At 28.9% G+C, this 21,708-nt stretch overlaps 1 pseudogene; it reads left to right on the forward strand.

Annotated features, from left to right (window-relative positions):
* Positions 1-19,414: 19,414 nt before the first annotated feature.
* Positions 19,415-21,698, forward strand: LOC148190570 (patatin-like protein 2 pseudogene; annotated as a pseudogene).
* The last annotated feature ends 10 nt before the right edge of the window (positions 21,699-21,708 follow it).

The raw sequence follows: 21,708 nt of genomic DNA on the forward strand, positions 1-21,708 counted from the left end.
AGAACCTATTCAAATGGTCAAATTGGTACTCCGTACTTAGTTAGTACTTAGGTTAAAAAACTTTCAATGTCAAAGTACATACCAACTTACTTAAATGATTAGATCCTCAATTCAACACCAATTCAAACAATGCAAACTACATACAAACATTTTCAGCCATTCAAACACCAATATCAACAAATCAATTAATTTTAGAGAAACCAAACATGCAAATTAATATTATCAAAGACTTTATAACTTTAAAACAAGATTATTAGCTTACATGAAAGATGACAAAATTGTTCTAGAACCTTATAAACACCTTTTGAAGTACAAAATATTCTATTTATCCCTATGAACAAGACAAACATGATTATGACATATCATTAGGACCATCGATCAACAAAAACTTTTAAAGAAGACTCAAACATAACATGTGATAACTAGGTCGATGAATCCAAATTGAACTCATATTAAGTTGGATTAATCTTATATGATGTCGATTATCTCAATCCCATATTGGATTTAATTAATACAATATGTAAATTTAATTTAAATTAAATTAACTTAAATTAGACTTAACGAATTCAAACCAATATAATCTAATTAAAATAAGTTTAAATTTTATATATAATTTATTTGATTAAATCTAAATTAAATCTAGACCGAATTTAAAATGCAATCCGAAATCACCATTCTACTGTACAAAAAAACCGCCACAAAATATATCATATTTTGACAACTAAAAACCACAAAAAAAAATGTTTATAACATTTTAAAAGTTCTTAAATTCTAAAAATATATATTATTTTTTTTCATTCATATAATTTTCATAGATACGTACACTTTTACTAATATCAATATGGTCTAAGAGAAGTTTCTCCTTCTTTTGTGTTCCAACCACTCTGCTTCCAATTTCTAAAGCTTTAACATTGTCTATGGATTCATTGATACAATTATGATTGCGAAGTGTTTCCTGCATATATTTTAAACAGTGATATTGATTTGCAGACATAGTAGACAATATAAAGAACCAATATAAAAGCTAAAAAATAGCTAAACCTTCCCGAGTAGTTCAGTTCCCAAAAGCTTGGACTTCTCACAGCACCAGAAGTAAAAAGCTCTGCTATCTGCAGCACTAATAAAGAAGGATCTGCCAGAACTATTGGTTGGAATTTCATCAATCACAACAACAACAGAGCACTTGGATTTGCTGATAAGGATGAATATTCTCTCATTTTTACCATCATCCCTAGTGACCAATAGACGAAGATCAGAACTTGTCAGCAGCACAAGTGTCAAGTAATCCGTGTGCAAAAATTGAGGTGAAACGCCAGAGTCAATGATAGTCAAGAAGAAAACAAGGAAAAAATACAAACAATCCATGATTTTTTTCTATGAAATAATGACCCATAGGCTTCAAAATACGAGACCTATTCCAACTAAAAAATTTAATTTTGGTCATAATTATTAAAAGAAAATAAAAAAACTAAAAAGTGCACTCTTTCAGTGTTTATGTAAAGACCTAAAAATGATATTTTAGAAGTGACAATGATTTAACAATAGTGAGATTCAATTATTTTAATATTTAAAGGTTTTAATATGAGTAATTTTTTTATGAACAAAGTTTTTTTATTTTAAAACAAATATCCTTTCTAGAAATCACTATTATAGAGTTATTTGACTTCTCTTTATTTCTCTCTATTTGTTTGATTAAAAAACTAAGACAATAGGGTTGACTCATGCGATGAACTCTTCAATTTGGATAAATCAGTTTCTTCGTTCGTGTAAGTTAAGTCTTAGCAAATTTTCTTGGTCTTTTTCTAATATTTGTTGTATGTGTGCATTCTTTTACTTGCATGCATCATTTTAGTCATCTATATGAGTTTTTGTTGATCATAACAATATATCGTGATCATTCTTAAGATGTTTCTATATGTAGATAAAACATCCTACAAATTGGAAGGAGTTTTGCTGGTTGAGGTCTTGCAAGTTGTTTGGTCAAGTAAAAGAAACTAATTGCATTGTTTTTAAGTTATAGATACCTTGAAGTGTTTAATTTTATGATTGTATGAATTGACGAAATGATTGATCTGTGATGAGTGTAATTTGTTGAATTCTGGATAGGTTCTTAAATTGCATGAATTGATGGTATGATGAAATTTGGGAATGTTATGTCTAATTGGTACTACAGATGATTTGAGTTAATGAAAGTTGTATAATTCGAATTTGGTATGTTTTGGAATTTGTGTTTTTGTTATTGAACTGAATTTGCAGGACTACAATGACATAAATATGTAGAATTATGTTTTGTAAAATTATGTAGATTCATTGAGCGAGAATATACTCGATGAGCAAAGTCAAAGTCATACTTAGTTGTCGTTGAGCGAGGATACTCGTTGAGTGAAGTCAAAGTCAGATAGCTACTAACTTGGTTGTCCCTGAACAATAATATACTCGTTGGGTGAAGACAAAGTTAGAGAGTTCATTAACTTGATAGCTCGGTGAGATAAGTCTCGCTGGTCGACTTTTGAAAAATTTAAGTTTGTGAGTTTTAATGATAATTTTGCTCGGCAAGCTATCTATTTGTTTCGCAAATGAGTCTTCAGGCACTACTTGCTTAGCGAGTTTTCACTAAAGAGTTTGATACTATTTTATATGTACTCTAGTTTAAGTGGTTATTTCTAACATATTTCTTTGAAATTCAAATTGCAACCCAAATATATAAAAATAAAATAAAAAAACATAGAAAGTGTACCGTACGATCTCCTAGGTACCACCTAGGCCGACCACCTAGGCCAACGATCATCTAGGCCGACCATCCAAGTCGACCACCAGACCGTGGCCAAGACCCACCATGCAGGTCCCAGAAACAAAAAAAAACCCCACCAACACCAACCACCAAGGCCGACAACATGGTTTGATTATAAACGATAATGACTCATTAAGCCCCTAAAGCAAATTAAATTGTGATTGGGCCGTCATCAGGCTAACGAAAGATAAAAGTCCATCACGACTAGTATAAATAAAAGTTTCAGGTATGACTTTAGGATCACGATGCACAATATACATGCATTACTTGCTTTGCCAACCGCTAAGTTACATTACTAACTTGAGCATCGGAGTGCCTTTGACAGGTGCCCGTCCACACGGCTTGAACAAGGAGGAGGGAGAACGAACAACGTAACTTGAAAGAAGGAGGACCACTAGGGAGCCCGTCCATCCTACGTGCCAACTGGAAGACCACTATATAGCTCGTCCGACCTTCGAGACGATCTGAAGTGCTTTGAGTACGAGACTTCAACCCTATGTTTGAAACAAGTTTGACAAAGAATTATCAGCTCCAAATTCAGTTAGACAAACAATCAATGGAAAATAAAATTTGAAGAGAGTATTAATATTCAAAATGAACGGCTAAACATACCAAAACCTAATATTAAGCAACATATTGTGAAACCTGCAAGAGAAAAATCCATCTTGTACGCATTCTCCATTATGATGATGCATGCACCAGCTGCTACTAAATGCCTTGGTGAGGAGAAAACCATGTGCAATCTACAAAAGGAGATTATGAGCTACTTCACAACACCAAAAATTTCCAAATGCCATGCATTATACTATTTTACAACACAGAACTTCAAATTCTAATATAATTCAAAGCATACCAGATCAATTTTGGATTTAAACTGAAGTTTTTCGTAGTCATTTAATGAAGATAGAAAAAGAACTTAAAATTCCAATATAATTCAAAGCATACCAGATCAATTTTGGATTTAAACTGAAGTTTTTCGTAGTCATTTAATGAAGATAGAGAAATGTTAATCAATCCCTACACAAGGATTATAATTTCATAAAACTAAAAATTGATTAATACTTTCGCATGGGGATGACAAATATTACTGCTGGAATGTCATTAGCTATTTTGTAGAACCTTCTCTACAAGAGCATATGAAATCCGATTTCAAAATGCATAAACATCCTAGTACTCGATTAGCCTTTACTCATGGCAAGATTATCATCATTCATGACATACACCTCTCCTCGGCAATACTATCAGCATAGAATATCACAATGTTTCCAAACAGAATATATTAGTGCTGAAGCAGACCCAAGCAGAGAACAACAACATTTTACTGTTGCCAGGATGATTAGGATTTTGGTGGAAGAATAAGACAAATCAATGGAACTAGAAGTTTTGATACTGAATCGAAAATAGTTAAGTTGAATAGAAAGTTACCATTGTTTTACGATGAAAGCAAAGAATAGGTCACATGGAGATATCTCAACCTTACATGCTGAAATACACAAAAACTAAAGGCGAGAGGAGCAAACTAAAAAGATAAAACACAAAAAAATTGAAAAAGTGGGAAAGGCAAAAGTAAATTGAGAGATCTTTCTTGAACTTTACTACAATTAGAAAAGAAAATTCCTAATGCTTTTTAATTTTAGCTTTTTAAAAATATTAAATTTGATTGTTCCTTGATTTTCTTTTGTTTGATAATGAATGATGGTGTCACATTCCATTTAATAATATAAAACTACTAAATAAAACATTATAGATATGATAATTAATAAGTAGAGAAGACTAACATGTAACTACTGTATTACAACATCAATGCAACTATGTACTGCGTAGTCATATTACTAAACTAACATAACTAATTTGTCAAAAGAATGAAGTTATACAAAACAAAGTTATCCTAAAATTATGTTGTTGCATCACCATCATTCTGTATTGGATCAACTGTGACATCTTTATCTATTCATACCATTAAGGTGATTATTGCAAAACAAAGAAAACACACATACAAAATAAACACAGAAGAAATGGTAAGCTAATATGCAAAAATAAAAATCATAAGACAAGTATAGAGATATTATCACATGTAAATCATACATAATCATGAACATATCACATACAAAAGAATCATGTAAGACTTGACGATCTATATATGTGTATTGATATCAAACTCTGACGAGTTATGCACTTGTGGTGACCTCTATTATTTTGTAAAGTCATTATCAATGAGCTTCACCCTACCACACAAAGTTAATCCGTTAATATCTTTAACCAAGGTAAAACTCCTAGACTAAGACCTCTTGCTCCTCTCACCACATACTCAACCCTTCTCTACTTGATATTGGATGATTATTAAAGCGATATGATAACTCTCAATACAAAATCCATATATCAATACACACACTAGTTTAACCACTACTAATCCTCCTTGGATTAGTACCAACCATTCTAATATTACATTATAAACCAACAATCATTTTAACATCCAAAAAATCACACACATTAAAGATACCATAAGAGACATATGAAAATTGAGTTAAACTCTAATACTTTCGCTTAACAAGAATATCTACTCGTTCAACGTGTAGTGCTAGAAAGCACACTCACCCAACCATAATATCACTAGAACTTAAGTATTTAACTTCTCACAAAAGTTGTCAAGCAAGATTTGTCTCACCCAGTTAGTGCAAAGTCAATGAGTTTGACTTTGGTTGTGCTTAGCAAGATTATTCTCGCCCAACGATCACTAAATCAATAACTCTCTAACTTTAACCTCGCTCAACGAGTCTATTCTTGCTCAACCACTATCAAGTCAGTGAGCTAACTTTGGTTGTGTCCAACAATGAGATATTCTTGTCCAATGACCATCAAGTCAGTAGTTCTCTAACTTTAACCACGTCCAATGAGTATATTTTCATCCTGGGAGTCTGCATAATTTTACAAAACATAATTTTGCATATTTATGTCATTCCAACCCTACAAATTAGTCTCACAACAACCACAAATGTCAAAACATACCAACTATCATATTATACACAACTCAATAACTCAATTCTTCTCAATTGCAATATCAATCATAAAACATACCAAATTTCAAAATAGAATTCATGTGAGCCAAATTGAATCATAACTCAACTCCATGCATCATATTTCATCATACATCTTAATCACACAAACTAAATATCATACAAGCATGCAATTAGCAATTACAAGTTATCTATCAGTTAAAAGCAGCGCAATTAACTTCCTTTACGTGAAAGATAGACTAAACTGCTCAAGAATTTTGTAAACACCTCCAAAAGTACATAAAGGTCTATCTACCCCTATGAACAACACAAGCCCGATCATGATATATCATTTTGACCATTGATCAATAAAAACTCTTATAGAAGACTCAAACACTACATGCGAACCAATATGGTCCAATACACACAAAGGACATACCAACCAAGAAAAAGGACCGAAAACCAAGTTACTTTATTTGAGAAATTGATCAAACAAAAGTGGAAAGCTTACCTCAAGGATCATCCTAACGATCTCCGATCTTCAAATAAATGATCTATGAGAAAATATAGAAAGAGTTGAGAGAACTCTAGAATGAAAATTATTTAAAGAAATGATATACTTTTAAAATTATGAAATCCGTTTATAAAATTTTTTTTATATTTTAAATTTTTATTAATAAAATAATCGAGTTTTATTATTTTAAAGCAATGTAAATTCTAAAAAAAACTTGATTTTCTAAATGGTAACATATTGTTAAAACGAATAAACTTAAGATTTTGGTGAATGGAGAAGAGAAATGGTAAATGATTAGTTGAAAATTAAAGAACCAACTATTAGGTAAAAAAATCAAATTAGATGTCTTTAAAAAATTAATAAACTATTGATGTTTTTAAAAACTAAAAAATTAAATTTGATATTTTAAAAATATTATATTGAAAAGACTAATAATTTTTTTTTAAATTCGAATAAAATTAGAAATTAAGTCATTAAAAAAATTCGTAATCGAATTCCTCGGACCAGAAGACTGGGACTGAGCTAGCTTAGCAATCAGGGTGAATATTTGCTCTCTTTCAAACGGTGTAAAATAAAAATATTAAAATAATGTAAACATTTGTTACTGTTAACATAAAGTAACAGAAATTATAATTTAAGGGTTAAAAATAAGAAAGAAAACAAACCACTAATTAAATTTAGTTTCTTTGGTAGTGTTGGGAATCTAGGAAGATATGTAACCAAAAAAGCTCTTCCAAACCGTGATAGGACTTACAATGAACAACACAATACTAGTTATTATTTTTTAACCAAACATTTCCCATAACTGTGCTGAGTTGAATTCTTAAAAGAGACATATAGAAGTGTCCAGAAATGTTGATATGCTTGGATTTGGGAATCTAAGAAGACAAAGTGACAAATAAGCACTTCCAAACCATGATGGGAGTTACAATGGCAGCATAATACTATATAATGAAAAATATTGGAGACAAATAATCATGGTTGGACTATGTACAGAATAGGATAATATGTAGATAGGGACATTAAAGAAAAAACAAATACTAAGAGGTTTGTTGAAAATGTTGTTTTTTTAAGATAAGAAAGCTAAAAACAGAGTTATGTTTATTATATTAAAAATTTTCTTTAAGTAAAACTAACCCAAATGAATTGGTCAGTTATTAATACATGAAGTTAATGTTTTAATAGGAGAGCAAAATTTTAAAATGATATCACAAATTAAAAAAAAAAACAATTTTTAATCTATAATCTAGTTAATGCTATTCATTATAAAACTGAAATTAAAAGTTAACACTAAAAAAATCAATGAAATATCAATATTTAATACTATATGAAACCAAAATTTTAACGTTATACAGTAATTAAGAATTTCTATTATTTTATAATTTTTTTTATCATATAACAAATTATCTCAAATTACTTTGAACAAATCCATCAAATATAATCATTATTTTGTGTATAAGTAATTTTCATATATAATCTTTTATATTCTCAAACTCATTATTTTAATACAATGTTAAAAAATAAATTTTAATTCTAACTTAATTTTACAAAACCATAATATTTGTATTTATTTATATATTTTAAAATCATTTTATCTTTGATCAATATATAATCTAAAAAAAATATTAAATAAAAAGTAAAATCTATCCAAATATGTGTTTTCAATAAACTTTAGCTAATAGGAAATCACACACGATTATTTTGTAACGAAATTCACATTTGAATTCACTAAATTTAAGTAATAGAAGAATAAGAAAGACTTAAAAATGTGAGATATCTAATGTGAAAGAAGACATATAACAAAGATTAAAAAATATGTTAAAATTAGTTGCTTTTCTAACATCCCAAAAATATAGTATAACTATATAATAGAGTCATCACATAGAATAATACAATATATCAGTCATTTACTAAGTAATAAAGTATTAACATTACAGTTATCCCAAAATAACTATAAAATTAAAACTTTACAGAATTTAGCTTAAGAAACAAAATTATGAACACAAGCGATCGGTCCAAACAAAATCTCCACGTGACCGATCGATCCTAGTCTAAACAGTTGGGTCTTCTCCGTCCAACGCTTGCTTCATCGAAACCTCACAATTCTATGCTCACATCCATCAGATGATCATTGCACAAAAGAAATGTCGAATATGCAACATTACAAAATAGAAAAGAAGGGTAAGCTAATGTAATTTAATAGTCATGTGAACATACAATTCAAACACACCTAACAGATAAAATAATTAAACACAAGTATAAAAAAACATGTAACACATATTGACCGACCACTTTAACCGATCGTCCGGACTAGTATGAATATGTAGCTTTGGTCGTTCGTGCACTCGTGGGTGTGTAGTAATTAGAAACCCATCAGCTGCCACATGAGGTTAACCCGTTATCAGTCACCATAGGACCCCCCCCCCCTCGGCTAGGGTCTCCTGCTATTCTCACGACATGACTTACCCATCTCTACTTGAGACTTGGTAATCATTAGAATGTCAGGATGAACGCCGTAGATTTCGCTATCCATATTCATACTATACCACCACCTTGCTTAACCGGTCACTAAGACATTTCTCCTTGGAATTCTCTTTCATACCAGTTGAAATATCATACTTTATTTGAATATTAATACAAATTCTCATACAAGATATATCAATACAACTCTAATAATCAATCCGAACCAAACAATGAAATCAACAGTTAAAGACCGAATAACATTTCATAGAGCAAAACCAAACAAACAACACAAACTCTAACGACCGAACGGGAAAACTTAACATAACCAGTGCATAAGACCGAACGATAAAACACTCACAACACTTGATCATGATTGAAACGGTCCTTTAACGAGCAATGCTCGAACAAGCGCCTAAAGCAGTTGAAGGGCCGAACTCTAGCTAAACCAAATACTAGTATGAAACTGAACGTTGTGACTAAACTGAATAATACTAAAACCAAACGTTAAAATAACACTGAGCCCTACTCAAACTGAACACTAATACAACATCAAGTACTTCTAAGACCGAACATGAATACTAGACCGAACAAGACCGAACGGGAATACAAAACCTAACACTTATAAGAAACCTAACACTACTAAATTTAACGATAATACATAACCGAGTACGACCATTAACGAACGCTAATGTCAAACCGAATACTGCCAATACGAAAACTGAACGTCAACATGAAACCGAGCAACCCTAAGACCGAATACTACTACGAAATTGAATACCACCTAACGAGTAACTGAACCTGACCGAACGGTCAACAACGAATGCTCGATTTTCTACATAATTCTGCAGAAGTTCTGCAGAATGAAATACACACTAGAATTTACCAAAACTGAATATTTTTCTTAACCCAGAATTCACTCCAAAGTATGTATAATCTACAACTCAACAATCACAACATTTAACATGTCAAACAACCAAAGTCGAACACCCAAACATTCAATTTCACCCACATGCAAAACCATCAAACAACGTTTTCATACATCATCAACAAAACAATTAAATTAACTAGCTTCACTTACCTCTTAACCAAATCGAACAGCTTCTACCCTTCCAGAAATTTGATCACTTCCAGAAAATCCTAAGAACACCTTTAACTCATTGATTGGTGAAAAGAAACCAACCAAAGTACCAAAAAGGAAGTTAGAAAGAGAAAGAGAAGACTAATGAACACATGCAAACAACAAGGTTTACTTGCATGTGCCATTAATTCACAAGAATTATAGGAACGAAGCTTACCAGCTCTAATCACTACACCGACCAGTGAAACAAAAAGCTCTTGTCTTCCAGATTACTTATGCATAATCTGATATTTAAACAGATGAAGTGAGACTGAAGAACTTTAGAGAGAAGAAGAAGAAAAGAAGATAGTAGAAGTTTTGGAGAGATGGATGTATTAGAGAAAAGGAACGAAACTTTTGAAAATTTCATTTATATATCAAACTTATTTTAATAATAAACGTTCGGTCTCATCCTCTGCCTAGTGGCTTCTCCACTAACTTGGTTCTCACACCTTTCATTTGAGAATGAGAGCACAAGGTTAATAATTTCAACAATATTGTCTCAAATATTTATATATACAACATTTTTTTTAAAGAATTTTGATTTATTTTACATAATAGTTTTTTTTATTTTTTTATATAAAAAATATACTAAATAAAAATAGGAAAATGTTAAAATAATTTTTATATTAACATAGCTATAATCCAATTTTTAAATACAATTTTGAAATTTATTTTAATTATGCACATAAATATTCATGATAATAAAAACTTGGATAAAAAATAGAAAATATGTTATTTGTAAAAACAATATTTTTATAAATTGTTGATTTTTTAATAAAGTGTTATTTAAAAATATAATTATTACATTTATAAATATTTTAATTATCGTATCTATTATTTACAAATCAATACTCTAAATTCTATAAAACACTTTTCACTATATTACTTAAAATTTTATTTTTCTTTACTTTTTTAAAAAAATTAAAATTAAAATTGTTAAATCAATCATTTACCACTAGGTATGAAACTATACTTGATACTTATGGTATAACTCTTTATGCTCAAGAGTATAATCCTTGTCCTTTCATTTTTAAATGAAAAAAGTTTTTGAACTGATTCTTTTTATACCAAATTACACGTCAAAAGTTCAATTTCTTGAAGATGGAATTCCAAAATGTTATAGTAAATCGTGTTATTTGGATAACCATTTGATACAATATTTATTTTTTATGCTTTTACCTTTTATAAAATGTTACATATTGCAATAAATATTTTGTTTTTCAATTTAAATTTCAGTCATACTTAATTGACTTTTTTTTTATATAAAAACTGCTTCCTACATAATAAATCAATTAAAAATTTCTTAAAAATTAATATACTATATATATATATAATTAGTCGCATAAATTTTATATGAGCATATATAACAAATAGAATGGTCCAAATTAGTGTGGACAAAAAAATCAAAGTTCTGGGATGTTCGTGTTTACGTGTGGCACCTTTACTACCTTTGCTATTTGTTGTTTTATTGTTGTTTGAAATGAGATACAGAATATATGTATGTATGCTTTTAAATTCACATTATAATCACGTGAATTCAAATTGGCTTAATTACCTACTTAGTCCCCATGTTAGGAGGTAATTTTCTGTTTAGTACCCAGTTTTAAAAATGTAGGCATTTGGTACCTATGTTTTGAAATTTGTATCAATTCAATCCTATCCAGTTAACGGCGTTATAATTGATGCGAGAAATTAAGGACGTTAATGATAGCCTGGGTGGGTGGAATAGCTATCAAATGTTTGAATGCATCTTCATTAACGTCCTTAATTTCTCGCATCAATTATAACGCCGTTAACTGGATAGGATTGAATTGATACAAATTTCAAAACATAGGTACCAAATGCCTACATTTTTAAAACCGGGTACTAAACAGAAAATTACCTCCTAACATGGGGACTAAGTAGGTAATTAAGTCATTCAAATTATTATACTATTTATAAATTTATTTTATTTCTGTTAACTTTTGAAATTTTAAAATTATTGTCAAGCTTCGATAAGCAAATAATTTCGGTTAAATTATTTTCATCGGTTCCCATTTTCTTTTATCGAAATCGCAAATTGGTTTCAATACTTTTATTTGTTTCGACTTGATCTCTAATTTGAAAACTTAATGTAAATTTTTTTTAGTATTTAATTAACATTATTAAAAAAGTTTCACATCTCAATTTATAATTTTCTTTAAATATATTTTTAATTATTTTTATTTTTTATTTTTTAAATTTTAAAAATTGTCATGTGTCAATATGATATCATACCTTATGAGAGTAATAGTGTGATGTTACTATCATACCAAATGTCATTGTTTTAGTCTTAATTTGATCTTATATTTTTGTTTTTTTTCTCTTAATGTTTTAAAATTAAACAATTTTGTCCATTTTCAAATAGAAACTATAGTAGCACAACCTTCTTACCTCACACCACCAATTTCCTCTTCTTTTTCTTTCCTTCTTGGATAGCCCCAAAGGTGACCCTCGAGGAAACCATTAAAGGAGGAGCGACAACGAGAGGTTATGGTAAGGAAACCCTCTCGTCAAAAGAGGCAGAAGAAAAACCCTCATTCATGGGGATAATTTTCCTAGCCAGCAAGGAACAGCAACGACTGTAGCCAATATTAGGAGAAGAAGAAAACATACCTAGAATGAGCAAGTAGACTTGAAGAAGAAGAAGAAGGCAAGGAACACAAACTCAGCATAAGCGTGAAGAATGCTCGAAATGATACGAGAACAAAGAAATAAATCAAGTACAAGAATAAGGAGTTCAAAATGAAACAACTTTCATTCACATTTCCCTTCGTGTGTAACTCTCGACATTTCATCCCTCGAATTTAATCGCTAAGATGTAGCCATGTCAGCCTTGATCAAAACCAGTGCAAAAGAACGTTTTGCATGATAGGACAATCATGCGATGTTTAAAAACATTAAAAGATATATATATATATATATATATATATGTGTGTATATATATATATATATATATATATATATATATATATATATACGTATATATATATGTACATATATATATATGTATATATATATATATATACATATGTATATATATATATATATATATATGTGGTTAATTCCTTTTCCATACAAGAAAAAACATTAAAAGAGCTTTCATTTGTTGGATAAGAACATCTTTTGAGAAGTATTGGAGCATTCTTGAAAGAGCAAAGAAAATCAAGGTTAAAAGTTTTCAAGAATAAAAGAAAAGATTTAAGAGGCATCTGAATTTCACCATTAAAGGTGTATCATGTTTTATTTTTCTTGTAAAAACTCTTAGAATTTTTGTTTCCTGAGTGTTGGCAAGGTTCTTGGTGTAAATATGTGGAGTTAATTTTTGTTTGGTTAAAGATTAAGATTACACACAAGAATCTTGTAAGTCTATAATCTTGACATTCTCCTGTAGTGAATTTCCTTTTAACTCAGATTGAACAAGTATAAAATCTTCTATAATTTCTTTCATTTTCTTTGCTTGATAATTTTTAATTCTTTAAAAAGTTGAAAAGCTCGTTTAAAACCGTTTAATACACAATTAAAGAAGAGTAAAACCAATTTTAAATCAATTCATACATTTTTGGTTGAAATATTACATTTTTAACAAACATGATAATATATATTATTTAGAATATAGATGAAAGTAGAAAAATATAAATAAAACAACATCTATAAGAGGCAACAAAAATAACATACAACATTGTGTATACACATCTCACATTGTTCAAGATATTATTGTCACAGTTAACAATTAAAAATACATCTTAACTTTATTTATACATGTTTGTTGTTCAAGTAGGAAAAATATCACTTCATTTATATATGTCATCATCATAGGTACGTGGCTCAAGCACAAAAATCTCACTCGAATGAGTAGCATAACATAAAATAGCCAAGGTCTCATCAATTTTTTTTGTTTAAGCTAAAATTATGCTAAACAAAAGAAAGAGATTTAAAATTGGTGATAATCTAGCGCTTAAAAAAAATACTAGAAAATAGAAATCATGCAACATTGCTATTAAGGAAATTTTAGTTAATTAAAAGATGGTGATAATATGTTAAAATAATTTTAAACATTTTAATTGATTAAGTCTTCTATTAAAATAGCTTAAAACCTCAGTCTATAAAACTCTCATCGGTCTAAACATTTTGAGTACCAATTTTTTTAAATTTTTTTAAGAAATCTAAGAAATCATTTTGAGAGTTATTATTGGAGAAAAATAAGTTCTTGATGAAAATCTTAGAGAGCTTTTGAAATTGTACTATTGCTGCATATTGTGTAATAAGGTGATGTTGCTCTCTTTTCTCTATTTCTTTGGTGTGTTTTGGTTTTCGGTTTTTCTGAATAATGATTTTAGAAGGTTTTTTCTTGAGTAGGATGGTAATGAGCCGCCTCCTTTGGCATGTAAAAAGTGGACCGGTTGGGTCTATCCTGAATCGATGCGAGTTAATTTTTCTTTTTCATCCGGCATAATGTTTAGTTCACGAGTACGTGAGTCAGCCCGTGACTTGTATAATTTTTTTTTTTTTTTATAAAATACTAAGGTGTATGATTATAATTACTTTATTTTTATTTAATTAAATTAGTAAGAATATAATTTTTATAACTTCATCTTTTAAAGAGTTAAATATGTTTTTAATCCAAACTTTAAAAATGAATGGATATGATCTATTTAATCCATTTATGTTAAATTTCTTTGATATATTAAATGTATTTCATGTTAGAATTTTACTTGTTTAGACCGTTTGACATATTTGCGCTTCAGTGTCAACTAAGAAACATGTTTGACATATCAAACAAATTTAATATAATTGAATTAGAAAGGTTATATCCATTTACTTTAAAGTTTGAGGACTAAAATATATCAAAATTTCAAAGATGGATGATTTCCAATTTCGCATCAAAGTTGAGACAAACATACTTAATCCTTTTTTAAAATAAGTAACATTCATAATTTTATAATTTCTGATTTTTAGGTACAAGCCTCTTGAAAATAGAATTAAGGTTTAATCATTTAGATAGTCTCTATTTTTGGTGACATTTCTCAAATAGGTCCCTCACTTTTTTTTTTGTCTCAATTGAATTCTTATTTTTGAAAAATTGAGATGATTACGTCCTTGACATTAGTTCCGTACTAACACTGTTAAAGAGAGCGCCACGTGTCAGCTCATAGTTTTTTAAAAAAGTTTAAATATTTTTTTAATTATTTTTATTTTTTATCTATTTTTTTAATCTAAAAAATAAATAAAAATTCCTAAGTGTCAAGTTAACATTGTGCCACATTGCAATGATAGTGTGACTGACACTGATAATGCCACGTGTCATTGTTAGGCCTCGTGTTATTGTATTTGTCTCAATTTGGTCCCTATATATTTATATACATATTTAATAAAACTACGTAATTATTTTTTTTTTTTTTTAATAAATGACAATTTTTTTGTAAAATTTTTAAATTTTGTTTGAATTTGGAGAGGGACAAAATTGTTTAATTTTAAAAAAAATTAGGACTAATTTGAGACAAAATAAAATACAGAGACCAAATTGAAACAAAATAAAAATACAGGGACTAAATTGAGACAAATGCAATGAGATATGGTTTGACAGTGTGACGTGGAGTGACACGTGGCATTGTCAGTGCCATGTCACACTGTCCACTAGTACAAAAATCGTGTATAACGTCGAATATTTTGGGCTTTTAATGACTAATTCGCGAACAATGTCATATTAGGATACATTAAATTGACGTCGAATTTTTTAAATTCGACGTCAAATTAACGTCGAATTTTTTAAATTCGACGTCAAATTATCGTCGAATTTTGTAAATATACAACGTTAACTTAACTTCGAATTTTGTTAATATACAACCTTAATCAATTTTTTTTTTGTTTTTTTTAATTAAGGCTTAAATGCTTACTTCGTCCCCATGTTAAGAGGTGAATTTCTGTTTAGTATCCAGTTTTAAAAATGAAGACATTGGGTCTCTATGTTATGAAAAGTATATGAATAAGGTCCACAAAGAAAGAACAAGTTCAACAAATCATCAAGAAAAAGCTGAACAAGAGAGAGAAAAAGCTGGACAGTAAAAGAGAGAAGAGAAAAAGTACGGTCACATTAGCATGGACTTAACGCCGTTGCTGTCAACTTAACGGACAGGACCTTATTCATACACTTTTCATAACATAGGGACCCAATGTCTTCATTTTTAAAACCGGGTACTAAACAAAAATTCACCTCTTAACATCGCACGAAGTAAGCATTTAAGTCTTTAATTAATTGTGATAATTTTTTACAACTCTACAAGACTTGAAAAGTAGAAAAACACAACAAATTTCAGTTTTTGGTATTTTATAATGCAAGAACTATGAACGTAGTATCAACAACAAACAACAATAACCAACAACAAACAAGTTCAACGAAACAAAAACAAACAAGTTCAACAAAAAACAAAAACAAGTTCAACAAAAAACAAGTTCAACAAATAAGTTCTTCAAAACGAAAACGAAAACTAACCTTCAAATAGAAAACCAACTTACTTTATTTGAGAAACCGATCAAACAGAAGTGGATAACTCGTCTCAAATATCACCTTAGCGAGCTCCCATCTTCAAACAAATGTATGATGAGAAAATCTAGAGACAAGGGAGAGATCTCTAGAGGAAAAATGGTTTAGGAAAAAGGGTTTAGAGAAAATGGTTTAAAATAATGAAAGTTGTTTATAAGAATTATATTTATAGTTTAAACTTTTATTATTAAAAATAACCAAGTCTCAAACACAAAATCAATTCTAAAACATAATTTTCTAAACTCTTATAAATGCTATTGAATTGTTTTTTTATATAGAGGTATCTCAAATACACCCTTTAACATAATTAGATGCTTATAAAGAATGATCTTCCAATACTTTACCATTTATTTGTTATCGATGAGGAAATTAACTACTATTGTACTTGAATGTGAAAGTATAAGAACTGAACCTGAGAGGTAATAAAATTTATTACAGAGGATTAATGTATATGATTGGTATTTTTTTTTATATGTATAGTTAAACGAAGTGTTAGAGTTGAATAATAATTCACAGTCGAAACATTTGGTTTAGCATTATTTTAGTGTTGTTAAAACGGGTCATTCGGCCCAACCCGATCCGGCCCATTACGGATTGACCACTTAGTGAGTCAACATAGCCTGACTTATTTATTAGTGTGCCTAAAAAGTTCAAATTCGGCTCGGCTCATCATGGGTTGGTGGGTTAAATAAGTTGGCTCACTGACTCAGTTAATTACAAGTTTTTTTTTAAATAAAAAAAATTACAATTTTTGTTTGTAATTCAAATTTAAATAATTTCACTTTAAAATGGTATTAAACTTCAAAGACAATTCAAAATAAAAAAATTAACATACAACTCAAATATAATCCAAAAGACGCTGGAATAGGCAAGCCTTTTTATGAAAAATTTATCTTTTCTTCAATATGATTGATAATTTTAGTCCCATGTAAAATAGTACTCCTTCTCTTTCTTAATATGTGACATTTAAAGTTTGATTTTGCAATTCAATAAAAATATTAATTTTCATAATTATTAAGAAAAATAATTTTCAATAATTCCTTTATTATTTTGACATTTTTTTTACAAAGAAAATAACTAAAGTATCAATTGTTTTTTCTCGATGTAATAACTTATCTTCTTTCTTTTGGAATAAAGTTTCAATGTTCAATTTCCACCAAAGAATAACGTGTGCAATAGAGTATTGAATTTTTCTTTTCATTTCAACTAATTTTAAACACTACTTGACACCTAATGTATTATTGTGACTGGGCTTTGAATATTATTACAATCCAAATGTATTTCTATTTTATAAAAGATGTCCATTCAAAGTTTGACATAAATATTAGTTCTACTAATAAAGCTTAATTATATTTTTTATCCTTTAATTTGTTTGAAAATTAATAAATATATGTAATTTTTATTTGATGTAATTAAGTTTGTTAGTTTTTAGAAATGATCTAATTGGTCATTTTCATTAAATTTTCGTTAACTTTAAAAAAATTGTCACTCTCTCAAGTCATTGTCATGCTATGTGATAGTGGTATCAGTAGGGATGGCAACGGGTCGGGTCGGGCACGGATAGTGCCTACCCGCAACCCGACCCGACAAAAAAAAATCCACCCGCTACCCGACCCGCTACCCGCACGGATATCCGCTTAAAAAATATCCGCGGGTATTTTAAAACCCGCGGATATCCACGGATACCCGCAAATATTAAAAAATATATATTTTAATAAATTAATAAAATAAAATTTAAATAAAATGATAAAAAATAATAAAATATAATATAAATTAAATTAAATATAAATTTTAATTAAATTTAATATTGTAAAATATAAATTAATGTTAATTTTAATTAAATTTAACTTAATAAAATATAAATTAAATTTTTATTTTTATTTTTTGCGGGTAGCGGGTATCCGCGGGTACGGATAGTATAATATCCGCACCCGACCCGATTATAAGCGGGTATTAAAATATCCGCTACCCGCGGGTTGCGGGTAGTAAATATTCGCGGGTATCAACTATCCGTCGCGGATTTTATCCGCGGATATCCGCGGGCGCGGATTTTTTTGCCATCCCTAGGTATCAGTATGTGTTTGTAGAGTGTCCCATGTAAGTATTAATGTCACATAATTGTGTTTTGAATTTAGTTTAGTTTCTATATTTAAAATTTTGACTCAATATAAGAAAATAATGTTATTTTTCTCTAAAATTAGATCAAATTAATAACTAAGCTTAATTAGAACTTACATATAATTAATAATTTAAATAATTTTTTAAAATTTATACATCAAATCACTCTTTCTACATTTTGAAACTAGTTTTATTTTCTATATGTTTTTAGTTTAAAAAAAATCCTTCTTTTAAAATTATAATTTTTTTAAAATATTAAAAATGTAAATATAAAATGATACTTGTAATTTTAAAATTTTAATATGTAAACTAATTTAAAAAAAATGCATTTCTTGTTAACTTATTTATAAATTTAATGTGACAAATATATTTATATGTTTTAACTTACTATATAATGAGTTTAATATTATTATATATTCAGCGTTGAGGGCGTGGGAACATTTTGCAGATATATAAATTGAAAAGACGAACAGTAGTACAAAAGAAAATCTATGAACAATACTCTTACAGAGAAAGAAGAGTATCTTAAACTAAAATTACATTTAGATCCTTGTTATAAATAAATAAAATAAGGTGTAAACTAATTCCAAACGAGACACTCTAAATGAAGGATTTCAAAACTTTTTATTTTTTTAAAACACACATTAGTAATATTCAAATGCATAATGATTTTCCAAGAGTGTCTAAGAAGATTGTTTTCAAAATGATAATTAAGTATATATATATATATATATATATATATATATATATATATATAAATGTATTAGTATTATTATTATGAGTGAAAAAAACGTGGCTAATGTTCCATTGGTTTAAAAAGTCTATAAATAGGGTTGTTATATGCAGAGAAGAAAGTGAAGGTTTTGAAGCAATTAGAGGAAATCAATGGCTCCTTTTCTTTTTCTTTTTCTGGTGTTATCTTCTCAGTTGGTAGGTGGAATGAACACAAAGCTTCCATCTCCATCCTATGGTAACCTTATAACCATTCTCAGCATAGACGGAGGTGGTGTAAGAGGTCTCATTCCTGCTGTAGTTCTTAATCACTTGGAAAAATCTCTTCAGGTCAATCACTCTAATAATATATATATACTTTCTTTTCTCAACTATTACTCAACTTCATTTATCTTTAGGATAATGATACTTTGATAACATTTTTTTGACAATATTTTAACACCATCTACGTGTCATTGTGTGATTGGTTCATGATGGTGTTTATGATTATTATTATTGATTGTGGAGTAATTTTGGATCAATCACAGAATAATGACACGTAGATGTTAAAATGTTATCAAGAAAATGTTGTCAAAGTATCATTATCCTTATCTTTTTCTGTACATTCTTCATGACCATCATATATTTTACACACATATATACAAACACATACACACACACACACACACACATATATATATATATATATATATATATATATATATATTGGAAATAGTTTTTCCAAACATTTGGATTAAGGTAATTTTAGAGAGTTTTCTAGAAACTTTGTTAAAATAATACATTGTTATGAGTTAATTGGTTTGCATATTATTAAAAATAAGAAATTAAAGAAATTGCATAAGAGTTTATGTAAATAAGCTTATACATAAATTAATTTTAACCAATGATAGAATTTATTTTATTTTACTTTTCTAAAAGTGCCTGTGCGGAAGTTGTCCAAACAAATAATTACAAACACATAAAAAGATTGGACGAAGCTAGATTGTACCAAAAGTGGGAGGAAAATGAACTAGAGATCACATATGGTCATCTCTATAATTGAATTCAATTATTATATATTATCATTTTATATATCGTTTATATAAAGATGAGTATATATATATATATATATATATATATATATATATATATATATATATATATATATATATTCTTTTGCCCTAATGAAAAAGAATTACAAAGTACACTGTCATAAAACCTGAATGACAACCATAATTTATTTTCCAACAGCATCTGTTTTATAATAAGAAACAAGTATGAGATCATCTATCCTATAATCTTTTTAATTGTTCTATAAGACTCCTTCCTTGACCAATCCCAAAATATGAAAACCTAGTTTTTCATCATCTACTAAACAACCAAATCCAGATCTAAAAATTTAATCAATTCTCACACAGTTTCAAGATTTGAGACTTCATTTTTCTTAAAGCAATATAACACTGTATTCTACGTAGTCACAGGACCATAAAACAGCCAAACAAATCACCTAGGAATACTTGTATTAATTGGTTTCTTTAATGAACAACTAATGTGAAGATTCAACTGTAATTCTCTATATGATGATGCATAATGATGATGATGATGCATAATGATGATGATGATGATGATGATGTGGTTCATGGTTCATATATACTTTTTTCCCTTTAACCCTAGAAGAAAATAAGAAGTTAGTTTGGTTGAGTTGCAGGCATGGGATAAAAGTGCATTGCTAGCAGATTATTTTGATGTGATAGCAGGGACCAGCACAGGAGGACTCATGACTGCTCTGCTATCTGCACCTAACCCACAGGACCCCACTCGTCCTCTCCTCAACACCACTCAAGTCATAGACTTCTATCAAAATTATGGCCCTTCTATCTTCGACCCAAATAGGTATTTCAAATCTATATCATTCTCAATATACTTATATAATCAAAATCACCATGCAGAATATTTTATTCAATATCAGCACTTTACAACGACAGATCTTTCCTTCTCATTCTATAATGTTTCAGTTTTGGTGTTTTTTTTTCTCATGTATATGGTCAATGTGTATGTATACGTAAGCATGCACTTTTAAATGTGTCTTTACACACGTTTTTTTATATGTATGTTTAGTCAAGACTCATGCAGACATTGTTAGGTTATGATATCATAATCTTATGATATTTAAATGTTTATGGTTAGGGTAAAAACCGTTAGAAACATTTGATTAGTTTTGTTTGAAAAACATGTGCAGAGTTTGGGATAATTCATTCCCAGGTCCCAAGTATGATGGCAAGTTCTTGCATAATTTAGCAAGTGAATTACTGCAAAACACACGACTCAGCGAAACACTGACAAATGTTGTGATTCCAACCTTCGACCTTAAGAAACTTCACCCAGTTATCTTCTCAAACTTTCAGGTTAGTAGAATTCATATTATAGTACTGTTTT

The sequence above is a fragment of the Vigna umbellata genome, unplaced genomic scaffold, assembly GCF_029865625.1.
Source record: "Vigna umbellata cultivar VRB3 unplaced genomic scaffold, Vumbellata_1.0 scaffold_757, whole genome shotgun sequence".
NCBI lineage: Eukaryota > Viridiplantae > Streptophyta > Magnoliopsida > Fabales > Fabaceae > Vigna > Vigna umbellata.